General features: G+C 39.5%; 1 protein-coding gene across 3 annotated transcripts in view; it reads right to left on the bottom strand.

Annotated features, from left to right (window-relative positions):
- Positions 1-18,894, bottom strand: part of LOC138739133 (NALCN channel auxiliary factor 1) — a 735,665-nt gene that overhangs the window by 286,867 nt on the left and 429,904 nt on the right. For 2 of the 3 annotated variants that reach the window (XR_011342029.1, XR_011342028.1), the window contains exons 1-2: positions 2,295-2,381; positions 15-270 (exon numbers count right to left, since the gene is read on the bottom strand). The exons of the other annotated variant lie outside the window; for it this stretch is intronic. The gene's annotated coding sequence lies outside the window, so the exon portion shown is untranslated. Of the gene's footprint in view, positions 1-14; positions 271-2,294; positions 2,382-18,894 lie in introns of those variants that run through there. 3 annotated transcript variants of the gene reach the window in all.

Genomic DNA, 18,894 nt, shown 5'->3' with positions numbered 1-18,894 from the left:
AGTAGAAGTCTCACCTGAGATTTGGTCCAGCACTGCATTCGATGTCAGTCCATTGCTCTCTTCTGTGGAAGACTTCTAAAAGTGATGCAGGTAAGATCTATCCCTTTAGGAATCTTGAGTAGCTGTCTTATTTTCTTTCCATGAGAGATTGTTTTGCTGGTTGGGACTCACAAATTGAATAGTTGCAATCTCATGTTACAGCAGCAAGATAATTGATATCACTATGGTCTGCGCCATTCCCTCATACCTGGATTTTTCATTTGCTCAGGACTATACAATTCACAGAGATGCACTTGGAGATGTCAAATGTATTTTGTGATCTATTTTACATTTCAATTTTATTCTGCATTCCAGAATACTATCCACATATTTGAACTTTTAGATCATTGTTTCAAAACAAATTGAGTGATGAAGTGCATAAATTAAAAATGAAAATAATGAAGGAAGGTAGGAACAAGTTAAAAAAAAAGACCATGAGCCTGCAGCATTAACAAGAAATTAAAATAGCCCTGATGACGCCTTCATAATGTGACTCAATTTTTCCCCCGTACGTTTCAAAGTAAAATAACCCAGATATAAATGTTGACTATTAATAGAAATATTCATTCAAAGTGTTTCTCACAAGGTAGTAATGATTAACAAAATTTCAGTTTTGAACCATCACTACTTTCTCTTTCATGCCTCTTTTTTGGTATTTGCTGTGATTTCCTGTCTCTACAGTCATCCAGTCAGCACAGAAACAGGCCCTACAGCTGACAATGTCCATGCTAATCATTTTACCCATCTGCAATAATCCCATTTACGCTCCTTTATGTCTCTATCCTTCTAACCCTTGTCTGCTTAAGTGTCTGCTAGATGCTTCCTAAACATGGTAATTGTATCTGATTCCACCAATTCTTTCTCTGGGAACATTTTCAGATATCGGTCACTCTCTGTGCACACTCATCAGACCTCCTTCCTCTCACATTAAACTGATTATGTCTTGTTTTTGATACCCATACCATCGGAAGAAAGGTTTGATTATCTGCCCTATTTATGCCTTTTATATAAATATATCAGGTCATCCATCAGTCTCCCTTGATTCAGAAATAACAAGCCCAGCCTATCCAATTTCTCCCCATAACCAAATCCTCCAATCCAGGCAACATCCTGATAGATCTCCTCTGAGTTTTCTCCAGGACAACTGCATCCTTCCAATAGCATGGAGACCAGAATGGTGCATAATACTGCTTGTGAGGCTAAATTAATCTTTTGCCCAGACTTATAAAGGTAACCACGTTGTATGCCTTCTTCACCATTTGTAGACTTGTGCTGTCACTTTTAAATAACTTTGGAGCTGGACTCCCATACCATTTTATTCATCAGCATTTTTAGTGTCCTACCATGTGTTGTTTATGAATGGGTTGACCAGCTGTCTTGCTCACAAAACAAACCATCTCTCTATTCATCAGTGTGTGCAACAATAAACAAACTCGAACTGCACTTTCTAGGTTCTGCCACTATTTGATGACATTATCTCACTAGTTTGGATTATATTCCATCTGCCAATGCTCTGTCCAACTTTCCCACCATCTTGTATCTTGCTGTAGAGTCTTCAGCAATTTTCCTTGCTATACACATCACCAATTTTCATGCCATCTGCAAGCTTAATCACCATTACTCCTGCATGTTCATCCAAGACATAGATAGCAATAGCTGCTACATTGATCTCTGTGACACACTATTAGACACAGACTTTCAATCAGAAAGCCATCCTTCCACCATTACTTTCTGCCTCTTAACACCAAGCTAATTTTGGATTATATTAGCCAGTTCACAATGGATTATTCCTGCCCACCGCCAGTGGGCTGATATCGCCTCCAACCGTGCATCTTAGCGCCTCACAGTTTGGCGGGCAGCAACCTCCTTTGAAGAAGACCACAGAGCCCACCTCACTGACAAAAGACAAAGGAGGAAAAACCCAACACCCAATCCCAACCAACCAATTTTCCCTTGCAACCGCTGCAACTGTGCCTGCCTGTCCCGCATTGGACTTGTCAGTCACCAATGAGCCTGCAGCAGATGTGGACATACCCCTCCATAAATCTTCGTCCGCGAAGCCAAGCCAAAGAGAAGAAAGAAACATGCAACTTGACTTTTTGGACCACCTGCAATGTGACACCTAGTTACATGCATTATTGAAGGCCATATAGATAACATCTCCTCTCTTGCCTTCCTGAACCTTCTTTTTTACTTTCACAAGGAATTCAATCAAATTAGTGAGACAGGATTTCCCCACACAAAGCCATACTCACTATTTTTATAATTTCCTGCCTTTCCAAATGTATTGCCTGTGAGAATTTTCTCGAATAATTTTCCTACCACTAATGTCAGGCATACCTGCTTGTTGTTACCTAGCTGCATTGCGATATTTTGTTATAAGGTGTTTGGTGTGAATCACAATTGAGGTTATACAAAACCCATTGTCATGTTTGATGTAATCACTAACATGCTTTGGGGAAACCACTCTCGATGAAATTGAAACTACAATCACAATTCAGATGTATATTAATCATGGAATAATAAAGGAATAACATCCTTTTAAAGAATTTTGCATGATGTGATTGAAGAAATTCCTTGTCATTACAAAACAACTAACAATAAATTATCAAGCCAAACTTTAAGGAACTCCATGAATAGACATGAGACTCCATCAAAAATAGGTAAATAAATAAGTAAAAAGTGCTGAAGGCTTGAGTAAGAATTTAAATTTCCAGAATAGGTCACAGGCAAAATCCTCCCCATTATCGAGAACATTGAACCCTGCTGTCAGAGGGCAGCAACAATCATCAAGGATCCACAAATCCCAGCACATGCTCTGTTTTTGCAGCTGCCACCAAGACAGAAGTATAGGTGCCAGAAGGCTCACACCACCAGTTTCAGGAACAACTGCTACCTCTCCACCATCAGACTCCTCAACAACAAACTCATAATTGTGCACTTCATTGATTTCTTAATTCTCTCTGTTGTGCACAGTCAGTTTGTTTACATTTGTTATCTGTTTACAATTCTTTATTTGTTTACATGTATATGCTGTGTACAGTTATTTTTGAGGTAATTCTGCCTCACTCACAGAAAAAAATAATCTTAGGGTTGTATGTAATGTCCTATAACCATAATAATTTACAGTATGGAAACAGGCCATATCAGCCCTTCTAGTCCACACCAATCTTCATGAAACTCCACTAGTTCCACCTACACACTCCCTTGCCCATAACCCTCCAACCGCCTCACATCACAGTACTCATCTAACCTCCTCTTAAATGACAGAAATGACCCTGTCAGAACCACCTCTTCTGGAAGATCATTCAACTCAGCCACCTCTCTCTAAGTGAAGAAGCAAGTACTCTGACAAGAAATCTGAAATGTGAAATCTAACAGGTATGATTGTGAAAGAAATGCACAGCCACATGAGAGAAATTTAGGAAGTAAATTCCAGAGAGTGACAGTGAGGCAAGTTATCATTGAGGAAGTAGTGTAGAACAGAGTAGGCAGAGCAGAAAATGAAGAGTGAATGAGGAGGCAAGGTGTGTCATAGACTGAGGCTATGAAGTGATTTATAAATGAAGCCAACAATTTGGATGCTGAACTAATGGAGGAGAGAGACAACAATTGTCCAAGTGCGCCAGAGTGTTGAAAAATGAAAATACATCCCTGCAAAATCTTGAATGTGAAGTTAGGACTGAAACTAATCAATTAGCAATGTCTGAATTCACTGCTTAGAGCTCTCTCTATTCATTTTAACTCACTGCAGTGACTTAACAACCAATGTACTTTCATGGAAACTCTAAAAAAACCTGAACTGAATTTTTCTTGCTCTTGTATCTGGCCACTGCTGTTCAGTTGAGTATTAAAGCAGCCATTTTAAAATTAAATAGAAAAGAAAAAAATTGCAATGGAAATTTAAATCTAATATCAATCAGAGCAATTTAATCATAATTAATAATAATGATATGCCTTGCTTCAATTTTAAACAGGTGCACTCAAAAAGTTAAAATTTACATTTTGTAAATATTTTAATGGCAGAACATTAAAGAGAGTTTAATTTCATGAGAAAATGCTTGAAAATCATTTTAATTATGTGCATCATATCAGTGCTATCAATCTAGGCTAACACTGCCTCATTGACAGTGACATCGGTTTCTGAGACAATTTTAAATCCTACAATCTTGTATCACTTAAATATATAAAAGCAGTTTTGGGTTCTACTTTTCATTTCATACAAGGAGATAAAAGTTAAAAAGGAAATTTTTGACACCACCACATTTAAAAAAAAACTTTCATGTCCTTTCAAATCTTTTTACTCAGTGGGTTCCGGGCCATTTGGGCGGGAGGGAAAAGTTCAGAGACTGTGAGCTAACTGGATATTCCCACAGCACAACTTACTTCCCATCCCTTTAAAGGTCAGTGATGTGAGGAAGATGTTACATAGAGTTCACAGTTAGTATTTATTGCTGCTTGAGTACATAGAGGAAACACAAAAGCTCTTTGTAAAATAAAAGGCAAGGCAATTGATATGAGCAAGAGCTTGTTGTATCAGGTAGGAAAACTCCTTCTGGTACACACTAACTTGATACATGCAGGATAATTACTCATTGATGTGGAAACACTTGCATCAATCATTCCTTGGAAATGAACAGCAATAGATCAATCAGGGGGTTGGATGAAAAATGAATGGCTTTTTTACTTTGTTTCTCTCGCCACAGAACCTGTCTCACCTGCTGTTCACTCTTAGCCTCTCCTGCTTGTTTATTTTTGATTTTTGACATCCACAGTAGTTTATTATGATTTTCCCTTTGACCCAAATTAAGAGCAAATAAAAATTGAGACACTTGTTGCTTTTCGCTGGACTATATTTTATATGACGCCTTAAGACATCTTGGCCTTTGCACAGTGTTTGTGGCAGAACATCTCTGAGGTACAAATGATTATTATATTACTGTTTTTTGTGCCTGTCAGATTTCCTACAAAACTCAGAAATGCTTAGTTGTCGTATGTCACTATGGAACACTGTGTCGTGGTAAAAAAATTATATCATGTGGAGGTTGTCCTCTTTAAAGCACTGCATAATTTTGCTAGAGTGAAAAAAAAAGACACCGGAGGAAATCAACATGGTGTGATCAGCAGCTGTGTGGGGATAGGACCTATCCATGCTTCACATCAACCCACAAACATCCAGAGTTTCTTTGCCCGCCCCCACCTCATTCTGCTTAACCCATTGAGTTGCTCCATCATATGCCTTAAGCTCCAGATTCAGTCCCGTGTGTCTCCATTATTTTGCTGAAATCAGCTGATCCACAGCTGTTTAACAAGGAAAAAAAAATAGGTTAAATGTCCTTTTTTAATTTACTATCATGTTTCATTGCTGACATACTTTGACATTCCTGCTCAAAAGAAAAGTCCTTCTCCAGATGAAATATTTTCACTGGATCACGTCATTTTGGAAAATAATATTAGGATCGCTGATGGCTTTACGTTACCTGTGAAGTGGAGGAGAACTTTAACCTTTCCTTTGTGAAAAGCAAGCATTATGTGTGTTGATTGACAGACTCAATAACAGACCTAGCAATAGAATGAATCGGTTGTAATGTTCAAGGGTCAGAAGCTCAGTAATTGGGGAATGATCACACAGCAATCTCTGTAATGTCTCACGGCATGGAGACTTTTTATTTCACAGTCTAATACTCATCCAATAGCCTAAATTAAATGTGAATGTCAAATTACATACATGCCAACAGTCAGCATTTTAAGTTGACAATCAATGATTCCGCTTGTATGTCAGCTCGTTAGTGGGTCATGGAAAAATCTGATTTTATTTGTGCTGAAATTGGAGGTTTTCAGCTTCAGCTATTCTGATCAGCTGGAAAGTCAACGGGGAAACTGCCAGAGCCAGTCAGATCAATTGCAGTGTGGCACTGGAAGCTGTCAGATCCAATCTATTTGGGTGTAGCACGAGGCTGCACTCTGCAATGTAGAGCCAGTTAGGGTTGAAGGTTGGAAGGAGCCTGTCTTAACCAATCAGACCAGTCAGGAGATGGGAGCACCGGCTGTCAAAACAATCAATTATTATTTACTCCTCATACAAGTTAAGCATGAACTTGGAGCAAAACAGTTTTAAGAAGAGTTTCCAATTTTCACTCAGTTGACAGAACCATAAGATCAGTGAAATGCAAGCTTAGGAAATAAATGTCTCAAAATCTCTATTCTCCAGAAAGTTAAAATAGAAGGCTGATAAGATGAATTAATGGTTTGGGGGAACAATTCAGGGTCTCAAGTTCGACATGTCAATTATGCTTCTAAATTGCTTTTCTGAAAGATTTCTCAAACATCCTTTCAAGTGGTAAATATCCCAGTTAATTTGTCAAAGTTTGATTTAAAAAAAAATTAGGATTCTGTTCAACACTTTTTTGAGGCGAGAATAAGAATCTATAACATGGTAATTTCTTTATTCAAATTAGCATTTTTTTTTAGCTTCCAGCCAACAACTTGTTCTATTTATATCAGCATCCATGTAATAAGGTGAGCACTGATAGATATTACAAAGGTGGTAAGGTATAACAAATGGTGAAGCTCAAAAGTGAGACATCTGGTATTACAATTGCAATATGTATTGATTTTTATGAAAAGTAATTTCAGAGCTTAAAAAGCAACATAGGCAAGATAGTAGCAATAAATGTTTAATATTATCATGACGTTTAAATCGAGATTGAAGAAACCCCTGCACTGCTCCAGTCTTTCTCCCCATTTATGCCCATGAGACTTTGGATACCCTTCACCACTTTGACAGTTTCCAGTTTCCTGGTGTGAAATAGTTCATCTTCGCCATGGACATACAATCCTCTACACCTCCAGCGCATTTAGTATGGTCTTCTCCCCAATGGAGGCCCACCCAGTTTCATTCCACCAACACATTTGTTCACCTGGCTAAATGTGTTTGCACATTGAACAATTTCTCCTTCAACTCCACTCACTTTCTCAAAGGTGTAGCCATGGGCATTGGCATGTCCCAAACTCTGCCTGGAACAGTCTTTGTTTTGGTCACACTCAGGCTCACTCAAACAACAACCACATTGTATCCATATTGTTTCCAGCCCTTATTTCAAACACAACAATGCCAACAGTTTTTCAACTAATTTCTATCCTGCTCACATCTCCAAGTTCTCCATGTTTGATTCTATCTGGAATACGCTAACATCCACGACAAGCTCACAGTTTTCTTGATTTTACTTTCACCTATCCTGCCTCCTGCAAGGCCTCCATTTCATTCTCTCTGTCATCTATCTCCATTCCTCTATCCTCTATCTGTCCTCTATCCTCTATCTCTGTCCTCTATCTGTCCTCTATCCTCTATCTCTGTCCTCTATCCTCTATCCTCTATCTCTGTCCTCTATCCTCTATCTCTGTCCTCTATCCCTATCCTCTATCTGTCTATCCTCTATCTCTGTCCTCTATTCTCTATCTCTGTCCTCTATCCTCTATCTCTATCTATCTCTGTCCTTTATCCTCTATCTCTATCCTCTATCTCTGTCCTCTATCTCTGTCCTCTATCCTCTATCTCTGTCCTCTATCTCTGTCCTCTATCCTCCATTCTCTCTGTCCTCTGTCCTCTATCTCTGTCCTCTATCTCCATTCCATTCTCTTTGTCCTCTATCTCCATTCCATTCTCTCTGTCCTCTATCCTCCATTCTCTCTGTCCTCTATCCTCTATCTCTGTCCTCTATCTCTATCTCCATTCTCTCTATCCTCTATCCTCTATCATCTATCTCTATCCTCTATCCTCTATCTCTATCTCCATCACACTCGTCGTAATTGCGATGATGTCTCCACATTCTCTCAAATACCTTCCCTTTTCTTTAACCTTGACTTACAATTCACCCTCCACATCTTATCTAATTTTCACACTTTTACTCTCATCCCATCTCCTCAACAAAGAAGAAACAAAGTTCCACCCCAACTTCAACTTCACTATTGACCATGTTGGCAATGCACTCCTTTTCCTCGATCTCTCTGTCTCCATCTCAGGAGACAAACTCTCAACAGACACCTTCTATAAATCCACCAACTCCCACATCTCGACTATTCCTCTTCCCACCCTGTCCAGTGTAAGGATGCCATTCTATGCTTTCAATTCTTCCATCTCATCTGCATCCATGCCAGATCATTAGAGATGTCCTTCTTCTTGAAACAACCTACCACCATCAACTTGGCACTCACCAGCATCTCCTCCATTCCCACATATCTGCACTGGCCCTCTCCGCTCCCAAACGCAACAAGGACCGGATTCCCCCTGTCCTCACTACCACCCCACCAGTCTCCACATCCAACACATTCTCCTCCGCCATTTCTGCCACCTACTACGCGATCTCCCGCCTTCCACAGTGACTGCTCCCTCCATGACTCACTTGTCCACTCCTCCCTCCCCACCAATTGACCCCTTGAGACTGTTGTGAGTGAGGAAACTTGTTTGGTAGGTCTCAAAGGCAAGGACTCTGAACACAGCTTTTTTTTAGTTAAGGATTTTATTTACAGATAGCAAATGTAGGAAACGGTAACTGGTGCAGCGCGCGCGTGCACACACACCACACACACACACACACACACACACACACACACACACACACACACACACACACACACACACACACACACACACACACACACACACACACACACACACACACACACACACACTTTACACCAGCTGTGGGAAAGAAACAGAAGACAATTAATAACGAACATGGGGAAAATAGAATGGGAACTAATTACACACATATACAATGAACTGATACATACAATAATCAACAAAAAAAATCACTATGATGGCCCACCGCCCCTTGACTCAGTACAGGCATGGCTCCAGACTAGAAGGGAAACTAATTAAACGCTCCCAAACCTTTCAACAGTGCCCATCATACCAACAATTTCTCCAGCACCCTTCCACACCTCTAGGCCTGGACTGAAGCAGGGTGGTCCCAAACTGGCAAAGAGAGAGAATAAAGAGCACGTGGCATCTTTATAGTGCTGAAGGGTCCAGCCCAGATCCTTTCTAGGATGCCAATGGCTCAGTGCCATGAGTGTTAATCCAATTCCAACAGCCAATGGCCCAAGGCCAAGAACAGACAGGCTGGAGAATGCAGACCAGGTAATTCCAACAGCAAGATGTTCACTAATGGATGGGGTGGACCAAGCCTTGATTGGCAGCTGGTGTTTCCTCGATCTAGTTAGGGGCAGTGCTGTCACATGACAGCCACAACTCTTCCCATAGGGGATGCTCTACTTCTACCCATACTTTCTCCCTCAGCACCATTCAGATTAAAGACAGATCTAGGTAACAGAACTCATATTTAATCTGGGGACTGCCTGTATAATGCACTTGCAGTGACCATTCATTTCTTCCTTTTCTACCATTAAGGAACCTGCATTATTTGCAGGTGGAGCAGCAATTTTCTTGCACTTTCTCCAATCCGGTGAACTGCATCTGATGTTCATAGTGTGGCTTCCTTTGCATTAATGTGGTGATATGACCACCAGCCTACTGCAGGGGGCGATCTCTGTACCTGCAGGAAGACCACCGAAGGTGCTGACTCCACCTGGCTGGCTGTCAATCAGACAACCTGAATAGACCACCTAAAGGGCTGACTCCACCTGGCCGGCTGTCAATCAGACAACCTGAATAGACCACCTAAAGGGCTGACTCCATATGGCTGGCTGTCAATCAGCCGACCTGAATATAAACTGAGCCGGGCCCTCCTGAACCAGTCACACGGGGAGCCACCAAGGCTTGAACTGGTGTTCAGACTTTTACTGCTATAACGCCTGTTGTACAGTTTTTGAGTTTTGTGCTTGCTTGCTGCTACCTCAGTGCACCACAATTTATTCCAGTAAAAATTTTAAAGAGAGACCATGGAGAAGTTTCTGACAATTAGGAGCCTGGAGATCGACCCTCAACACCCAGATGCCCAGGCACGTTTCGAGATCTGGAAGCATGCGATTGAGGTGATCATCCTAACACAGGCTGAGGTGATCAACACCAACCAAAAATGGTTCATGGGTGGCAAATACCCGATCACTTACCCAACGCACCCCATGCCCTGGAAGGAAGCCACTGGCCGCTATTCGCATCATCCATTGGGGAGCAGTGACCTGGACACCAAGATAGTCCTAACGTTCACCACCTTAAAAAGGGACATTCCCCATGGACACGGGCGCTCAATGATGGACATCACTATCTCGCCCTCTTCAACTTACCTTACATCAGATTGCAAGCCCATAGCTACCAAGAGCAGGTGCTATTGCGTGGCCAACCAGGCCTTCTTTAAGGCAGAAGTGAGGCGGCTTCTGGCAGAAGGTATCATAGAGCCCAACACCAGTCGCCGGAGAGACCAAGTCCTTGTGATAAAAGGAGGTAGCAAACCGAGGATGGTCATCGATTATCGTTAGATCATAACCCGGAACACCAAACTGGATGCCTATCCCCATCCCGAATAGCCAACATGGTCAATGAGATAGCCCACTATAAGGTCTTCTTGACAATTGACCTAAAGTTGGCCTACCACCAGCTCCCTATCTAGTATATAGTTTAACATGGGCACCTCTACCAGTTCTGCCAGGTCCCGTTTGGGGTTACTAATGGGGTCTCTGTTTTCCAGCAGGAGGTGGATCGCATGGTAGTCTGGCACAACCTAAGGGTGATCTTTCCGTACTTTGACAATGTCACCATCTGCGGCCACGACCATCAGGACCATGATGACAACCTGGAGGGATTTCTCTGGACGGCTGAGGAGCTGAACCTCACAACAAAGAGAAGTGCACGTTTAGCACCACCCACCTCGCTATCCTAGGGTACATTGTGGAACATTGTGTCACTGGTCCTGACTCAGAATGCATCCGTCTACTAATGGAACTTCCTTTCCCCCACACACTCAAGGCCCTCTGCAGGTGCCTAGGGCTTTTCTTCTCTTACTCCAAGTGGGTCCCCTGTTTTTCAGACAAGGTCCACCCACTGGCCCAAGCCACCACCTTTCCTCTCCCCACCGAGGCACACGCAGCTTACACTCATATCAGATAGGGCATTGCTGATGCCAAGATACATGCTGTGGACGAGGACACCCCATTCCAGGTGGAATGGGAATCCTCTGATGTTGCCCTTGCGGCCACCCTCAACTAAAATGGCCAACCTGTGGCCTTTTTCTCCAGGACCTACCACGGTTCCGAGCTTGGCCACTCCGCCATTGTGGATGTTGCAGTACAATAAGGGTTAAAGCAATTTACTCAACTCCATGTCAGAATGTGTAGACAGAATATTTTAGTATTTAGCAGAATTTGTTATGGAAAATAAGAACTAGGAAGATTGCTTTGAAGATGCAGAAACAGAAGACGCCTATAGAAAGACATTGAAAATAATCTTTAGCTAAATTCTTGATTGACAATTTATTGATGTGCATAAGAAATTATTCACATTGATAAGAAAACATACAATAGATGCTGCATTAATTAATTATTATTGGCCGTGTGTAACTCCAGCTGGTGCTAAAGTTATTTGAGGACATCTACAGTTCCTTTTGGAGTAAATGTACATCACAGTAACCATCTGTTTGGAATTCCACAAAGCAGCTGAGTGCCAGGGGCCATAGTGCTCCCCTTGTGCCAACGTAAATAAAATGTGATTTGGAATGAGTGCTGTTGGTCAGAGTTTTGATGTTAGGCGACCTCCACAGTACTGTTACAATGAGGCCCAATGCATGCTTGAGAGACAACTCATCTTTTGAATAGACAAGTTGCAGCTGTCAGAACTCGACATCAAATTTTCCAGCTTTAGATTACTCGCAGTTTCTTTTTCTTAGCATGAAAAGTAGCCAATTAAACTGATTTCCTATTGTACCTTTTTCTGTGTTATTTTTAGTCACTCTGAGCAACATGACATTAGCAAGAGATTACATAGATGACAAAGCTTTAATAATTTCTTAACTACACTATGATTCCATCCTGTTGGATAAATTCCCTTTGTTCCACCTTTCTTGTTTCTCTCCTCAACTTCTTGACCATCTTCACTGACTTGTCTCTCTGTTTTTCAGTTTGGATGAAGGATCATGGACTTGAAACATTAAGTATTTCCCTTTCAATAGATTCTGCTTGACTTGCAAACTTTTTCCAGTATTTCTCTTTGTGACAATTATCTGCTACCTAGTTTTCCTAGGTGTATATCTGTTCAGTTTAGAAAATGAGAAAATATTTAATGAAGTATGTTGCTATTGCACACTTCACAATAGATGCCAAAAGTCATTAAAATGTTTTTATTAACATTTGCAAGTAATTAAACTGTTTTAAAGATTAATTGCCACTAAATTGAAGAACATTGTCTCTTTATGAGCAACAAACTGTATCAATATAATGTCCACATAAGGAATAATGTTTGTATTTTTAATTAAAGTCACTTAAGTAAATGAATACTGGATGCTCCAAAACAAATATTTTGAGATTGGAGGATTGCCCCTTGTCTGTTCTCCCAAGTAAAGTGAAGTTTTGGCTGAAATTCCCATTTTAGGGACTGGAGAATACTGGAAAACACAGCTAAAGTGCGTAAGAAAGAAGTTCATCTGAGCAAGAATGAACTGCTCGCTCCTCTTTGCATATGCAAGTTCTAACTTATGTCAGGTTAGGATTTACCCTGCCTTGCTTGGTCTGACTTGGCTCAGCTCAGCTCATCCTGACCACCCCCCCCGCCCCCCCTGCTCCCCCCCCCATCAATGTTGTTGCACTGAATTTGTGGAATATTGAGGGAAATATTTATGTACTTGGAAATATGGAAAGCTTAATAAGTTTTATAAGTTCATGCAACAACTGTGATCAATCTTTATTACTACTAAAGATAACTTCAATTGATTAAAAATATGCAGTCCTTTATTGGAGAACAGCCCTTATTCATTGAACATTTATATTAAGCAAATATTGAAATTGTACAGTACTGATTTTTTTTTTGGGGGGGAGGGGGGTTGGAGGCAGGTGTAAAGCTACCCAAGGCATTCATTCAATTCTCTCTACTCTTGCTTGTATGCATCAGTTGAAGCAAGGCTGAAGACCCCTTTGCATGTTGTTATATTTCAACATTATATTCACATTCCCTCATTTTAAAAAAAAATGCCCTATTTTTCACAATAACTTCTGGTCACACTACCTATGAGGCACACAAAATCCTGCCCAAGAACTTTTTTTTTAGTGTAGATGGAAGAACAACTTTTGGCCACGTCATCATGAGAACTCAGTGCTTCCTCAAATAGTACAAGAAAGAGTTTCAATTAATTTATCTTACAAAAGATGAAATGGATGAGTTTCCACCAGGACTTGTTGGTATTTTCACTGAAATAATGCAAAAGATTGAGGAATTTAATGTAAAAAATTACAACCAGTTGAAATCAGTCTTTCTTTACAGTTTATAAAACACTTATATGCTGGGGAGAACTGACCAAAATGTTGATACTTGCACCCTCCTCCGATTTTTTTGTTTATGAATGAAGTGAATGCAATGATGATTTCATGCCAAAGATTATTGGATTTAAAAGTATCTTTAATTTACTAAGAAACTGATTGCTTATACATCAATGAAACAAGGAAATAAGTTGTAAAGTTTGAATATCATTTTCAACTGCAGAGTGCTACCTCATTTATTGAATATGTTTGTTACAAATGCTTATTTGCTATGATAAAACCATTTTTGATCTATGAATAAAATTGCACAATTCCTGTAAATATTACAAAAGTATTTTTAAGAGATATTTTCAAATTGTATTCAAAGTTTTTTTGCCTGATTGCATCTAATGTCAAAATATAAAGAAAGAAAACCTTTTGGAAAAAAAAATTGTTGTCCAGTGGTATCAGACCATACAATACCCCAGCTTTAGTTCAGAAGGACTGTGCTTCAGAAATACCTACACCTACATGGAAAACATCAGAGAGGGCCTACTGCGGACCTCCACCACCTAAAATGACAGAATGAGAAGAAGACGGAATGAACTGACCCAGTGTGTAAAAGTAGATGACACAATTTTCTTGTTTATTTTCATTGTGTGATGACATTGTTTAATGGGTTTAATGTAATTGTGTATGTTGAACGTTTAGTGGGTGGGAAGGAGGGAGGGAAGGGAGGGGGGTAAAAGGGGAGAAAATTACATTGTGTATATTCAAGAGGGAAATGTTTATGTGTATTTTGGTCAATATGGTTCATAGTGAGAAAAATAAAAAAAATTTAAAAAAAAAGAAATACCTACACCTCACTACATTTCAAACACTGGCATTTACCCAACAATGTGGACAGATGTGTATCTATGTCCTTTCCCAAAAAGCAGGACAAATCCGTTACTCTCCAATCAGTCTTAAAATAATGAACAAGATGATAGAAGCTGGTGTTAACAATTCTCTTAAGAACCACTTACCAATAATCTACATGTGGCATCAAGGCACCATGGTAACTCTGAAGTTAAAGGGTATCAAAAGTAAACACTCTGATTGCTGAGAGTTAAAGTTTGTACAAATATAACTCTCAACTTTGTATATGCTGTGGTTGACAGAAGTCCATCATCCCAGTCCCAAACACTTGCTGAGTTCCTTTTATTAATATTCAGGGAGTCCCATCAATTGCAATTTGCTGCTTTTGACCATGAATGCCCCAGACTCACATGATTGATATATAATAATTTCATAACTTTTGATGAACTGATTTTCTTTGCCATTTTGTTCTCCTTGCTGTGCTATTTTGGACATGTTCTGCAAGGATTCCATACATCCATTAAAGACTATGTGTGGAGTATGTGGGCGACTATACATAAGACACAGGCACATTCCCTTAATTCAAATTATTTACATCAGTCATTTGCATTACACAATGCTAAAAGTATTATTCATCATCAAAAGTATACATTTTTTTAACTTTTGGAGAAACAGGTTTTAGTGTGGATCCTAGAGTTGAAAATGTTCCTTAGATTTGGGGTGGGATATTGAAGGTAACTATTGATCAAGGGAGTGCATTCAGCGACAACACTGGCCATGAACCAGAACAAGCAATAAACATGACAAATGGATTGAAACAAAAATCCTTCAGTGAGGATAAAAAGATTAAGTTATCAGGAGTAGTATATTTTGCTCTCATATTCTAAAATTGGAATATCCATATAAAAAGTGTAAAGGTGAAATTATTGTCAGTGTTTCATTCAGTACAATAGGTTGGATAAATCTCTAAGCAAACCATTTCAATTTTGGATACAATCTTGCCATTATCGTTGAGCAAGCTGATGTTTATGTCAGGGAGAAAAGTGTTCAAGGTCTTTTAACACTAATCTCAAGCTGTCTCACTCAAGTCAGATCTCAAATATGACTCCGTGGCAAATATCCACCTATTTATTGGTCTGAGTCACTGGATATTCTGTTCCAAGGAGAAGAAAGCTCCTTCTTTCATGAAAAAAAACCACGTTGGATCATACTTTATCCAGCCCACTCCTCAGACGTATCCTTAACATGGCCAAGGGTTAAAAGTTTGAAACACCTCATCAATGAAAATATTCACTGTGAGCTGCAAAATACTGCAAATTAACAACCACACCTTAGGAGACAGATTCAATGAAATTTATATTGAAATACACCAGAGGTACAGGCCCTTTGACCCATCTAGCACAAATGCACCAATTCGACAAAAAAAACCATAGAACAGTACAGCAATAGAAACAGGCCCTTTGGCCCATACATAAGCCTGATATCAAGACAAAACTCTGTTACTTGCACTTGATAGATCTCCCTCCATCCCCTTCAGGTTCATGCATCTATCTAGAAGCCTCTTAAACAATGCTATTGTATCAGGTTACATCACTGCTCCTGGCGTGTTCCAGACACTTCCACCACCTTCAATGTAAAATATTTTCCCCACAACTCTCCTTCCTCTGCCTTACCTTAGACAAATAAATATGATTCTCTTCTCCTCATATTTCCACTAACTGCCCCTTATATTCTATCACTCACCTGCACACAAGGGATAATTTACAGTTGTCAATCAATCTTCCAACCAGTAGGTTTTTTGGATGAGGATGAAAACTAGAGAACCCAGTTGAAACACACAGAGCCATGTCCAAACTCCACACAAACACCACCAGAGTGATTGTATTACAGCTAGAATCTACTCCACAAGCTGACAAGAAACAGCAGCAAAAAGACAAGTATCACCCTATCAGAAACATTCCCAGGAAAAAAACCAACAGAGACAAGGCTGAACATTGAACAGATTTACCTTGTAAGCAAGATGAAAAATTCAGTAATGGACAGTGCTCTTTATTATCTCAGGACACATGACAAAAGTTCAGTACTACATTTGGTCCAAGTGAGCCTTTTCAAAGTGCTGCCTTGGGATTTGAGGAGCCCCCAGCAAGATTATAAACTTGAAGCAATACTACGTCTTATTTTAAGTGCAATTAAATTTGAAACTTGTGCATTTCCCCAAAGGTATTAAAAATTTGTCAGCTTTTTCTGTTTCTCCTCTACATTTAGACAGTAAGAGGAAGGAATATTGTGCATCTGCAATAATACTCTGCAGTTTGTAGTTATGAAAGGAAACAATCCACAATTAATAATCTCAGCTGTCAAGATGCAGCACATTGAATCACTAATTGCTTGAATTTGACTGCAGCAATTAGCCTTTTTGATGTCAGGCTGAGAATTCAGCAGATTCTTCACTTTGTTCATGATAAGTAAGGCATGATGAAACAGAATAAATTATTCTTTCTTCTTTTTTTAACATCTTATTTTCTGCCAGTTAAGGACAACATATAACAGTCAGAAAAGCCTTAGGTCAAATGATATGACTTTCATTTTATTCTTAATTTCATGAATTTCCATTGTCTTTAAATTTTACATTTGAGAACTTCTTTGTGGTCTTGGACAGATAAACTATTTATTTTTGGATTTGCAATTTGGGAATAAGCAAACAATGTTTTGAAAATAATTGAAACCATATTCACAATTAAACAATGGAAAACTTTAATGGGGAAATAAAAATGGAGATGCTATCAGAACTATGAAATGGCAGCACTGCCGCTGGTGCGGACCTGGGGAGAGTGGGGAGCGGAGGCACAGGACACCGCCTGAGGGTCCTACTGCCTAATCCTACAGCCAGTTCATTAAAGTTGCTGGTAATGTTTTATTTAAAATCCTGCGATCGTGTGGTCTGGGACCAAGATGGTGGCACCTGTAATTGGCAGCAGTCTCAAGGAGTTGCAGACTCTGGAGAGGCAGTGGACTGGCCTAGGGCATCAGTAATGGGAAGAACAACCCCGTAGAGAAAGAGAAATTCAATGTTCAGCTAAATATGGACAACCAAATACTCTTTTTTTCATCATCTACAGATAGAATTTTACCATCTCAATTACATACATTTCCTAAGAAGACTGATAAGAAGTCAATTGATGTAATTTTTAATTTACAACCTTTCTATAACAGTTCAATATTTAACATTTATGATATCTTATTGGGAACAATAGAGGCTCCCTCAGATAAATTAAAAAAAAAACAGGACCTACAGCTTTTAATTTCTGAAGAAAGTTGGAATGTAATTTTCAAATTGGTTACTACCTCATCTTTTTGTGCCTGCCACCCTCTCCTATAATTTAAAGTAGTCCATTGGGCTCACATGTCCAAAGTCAAACAATCTCACTTTTATGTGGACGTATCTCCTTGTTGTGATAAATGCAACAATGAAGATGCTTCATTAATTCGTGTTTTGGACATATCAGAGACTTGAGAACAAAATATTTCAAACTTTTTCTGTACTTTTTAAAGTTAACTTTTAACCTAATCCCTTAACATTAATGGGATCTGATCTGCATGTATTAACTGTTATTTCTCTTATGGCTAGGCAGGTGATGCTGCTCTGATTGCGGGACATTGCTCCGCTTACTCATGCTTGATGGCTACATGATGACATCATGCTTAAACTGAGAGACGATTAGATGCTCAATTTTCAATTTGAATTCAAATTTTCAAACACTGTGTGGACACTTTACGAATTACTTTCATTATCTTTGATTTGTTATTAAGGTAGAAATGTTGACTAATGAGGTAATTTATCACTGATAAGAATTCTGGTTTTTTTGGCCAAACAGCTTCTTGGTAGTGGGTTTAGATTTTCCTTTTTTTAATATAATACAATAATAAAACATTAATACAATATAATTTGTTTGATTGAAAATGTGGGGTACTTTGGATGAAATATGATTTAAGAGTAATGGATCTTTTATTACTTTGAACATATATCCTTATGTACTCTATATTTTTATGTGAAATTTCAATGTTAATAAAAATATAGAAAAAAAAGATGATCATAGGATGGTGTCCACGGTGGTGATCGGCATTGGGCTCTGCGGCTGAAGAACACACATTGGCGGCGAGCTGTTGCAACTTGCAGGCAAGTAACCTACACAAATTCCGGGCTGTTTCCAACTGAGGTCAAAGGATTCACACCCGGGTGCAGGCTGCTGGAGACTGGCTTCTGAGAACCAGGTATTGGAACCGGGAATCGAGAGGGTTGTGAAGGCAAGAACGGCTCCCGAAGAGCCCCGAGTGCTGAAAACCTCCTTCTCATTTCCCAGGTTTGGATCTTGCATCGGGTTCTCAATGGCTTGAACTGAACTTTTTGTTTTGTGCGGCTGCAGAGGTGCCCGGAGGATACACGGTGACTCTTTTTTGTTTTTCTTCCTTTGACAGGCCATGCTAATACTAATAGTGAATTTTTGCCTTCTGGCAACTATAGACAATTTTGTGTGTTACAGGGTATATTATGTTTTATATTATATGTTAATACGTATTTAAAAGAGATAGATT

The sequence above is a fragment of the Narcine bancroftii genome, chromosome 7, assembly GCF_036971445.1.
Source record: "Narcine bancroftii isolate sNarBan1 chromosome 7, sNarBan1.hap1, whole genome shotgun sequence".
In the NCBI taxonomy this organism is placed as follows: Eukaryota; Metazoa; Chordata; class Chondrichthyes; order Torpediniformes; family Narcinidae; genus Narcine; species Narcine bancroftii.
This window is presented reverse-complemented; position numbering and strand designations above follow the sequence as displayed.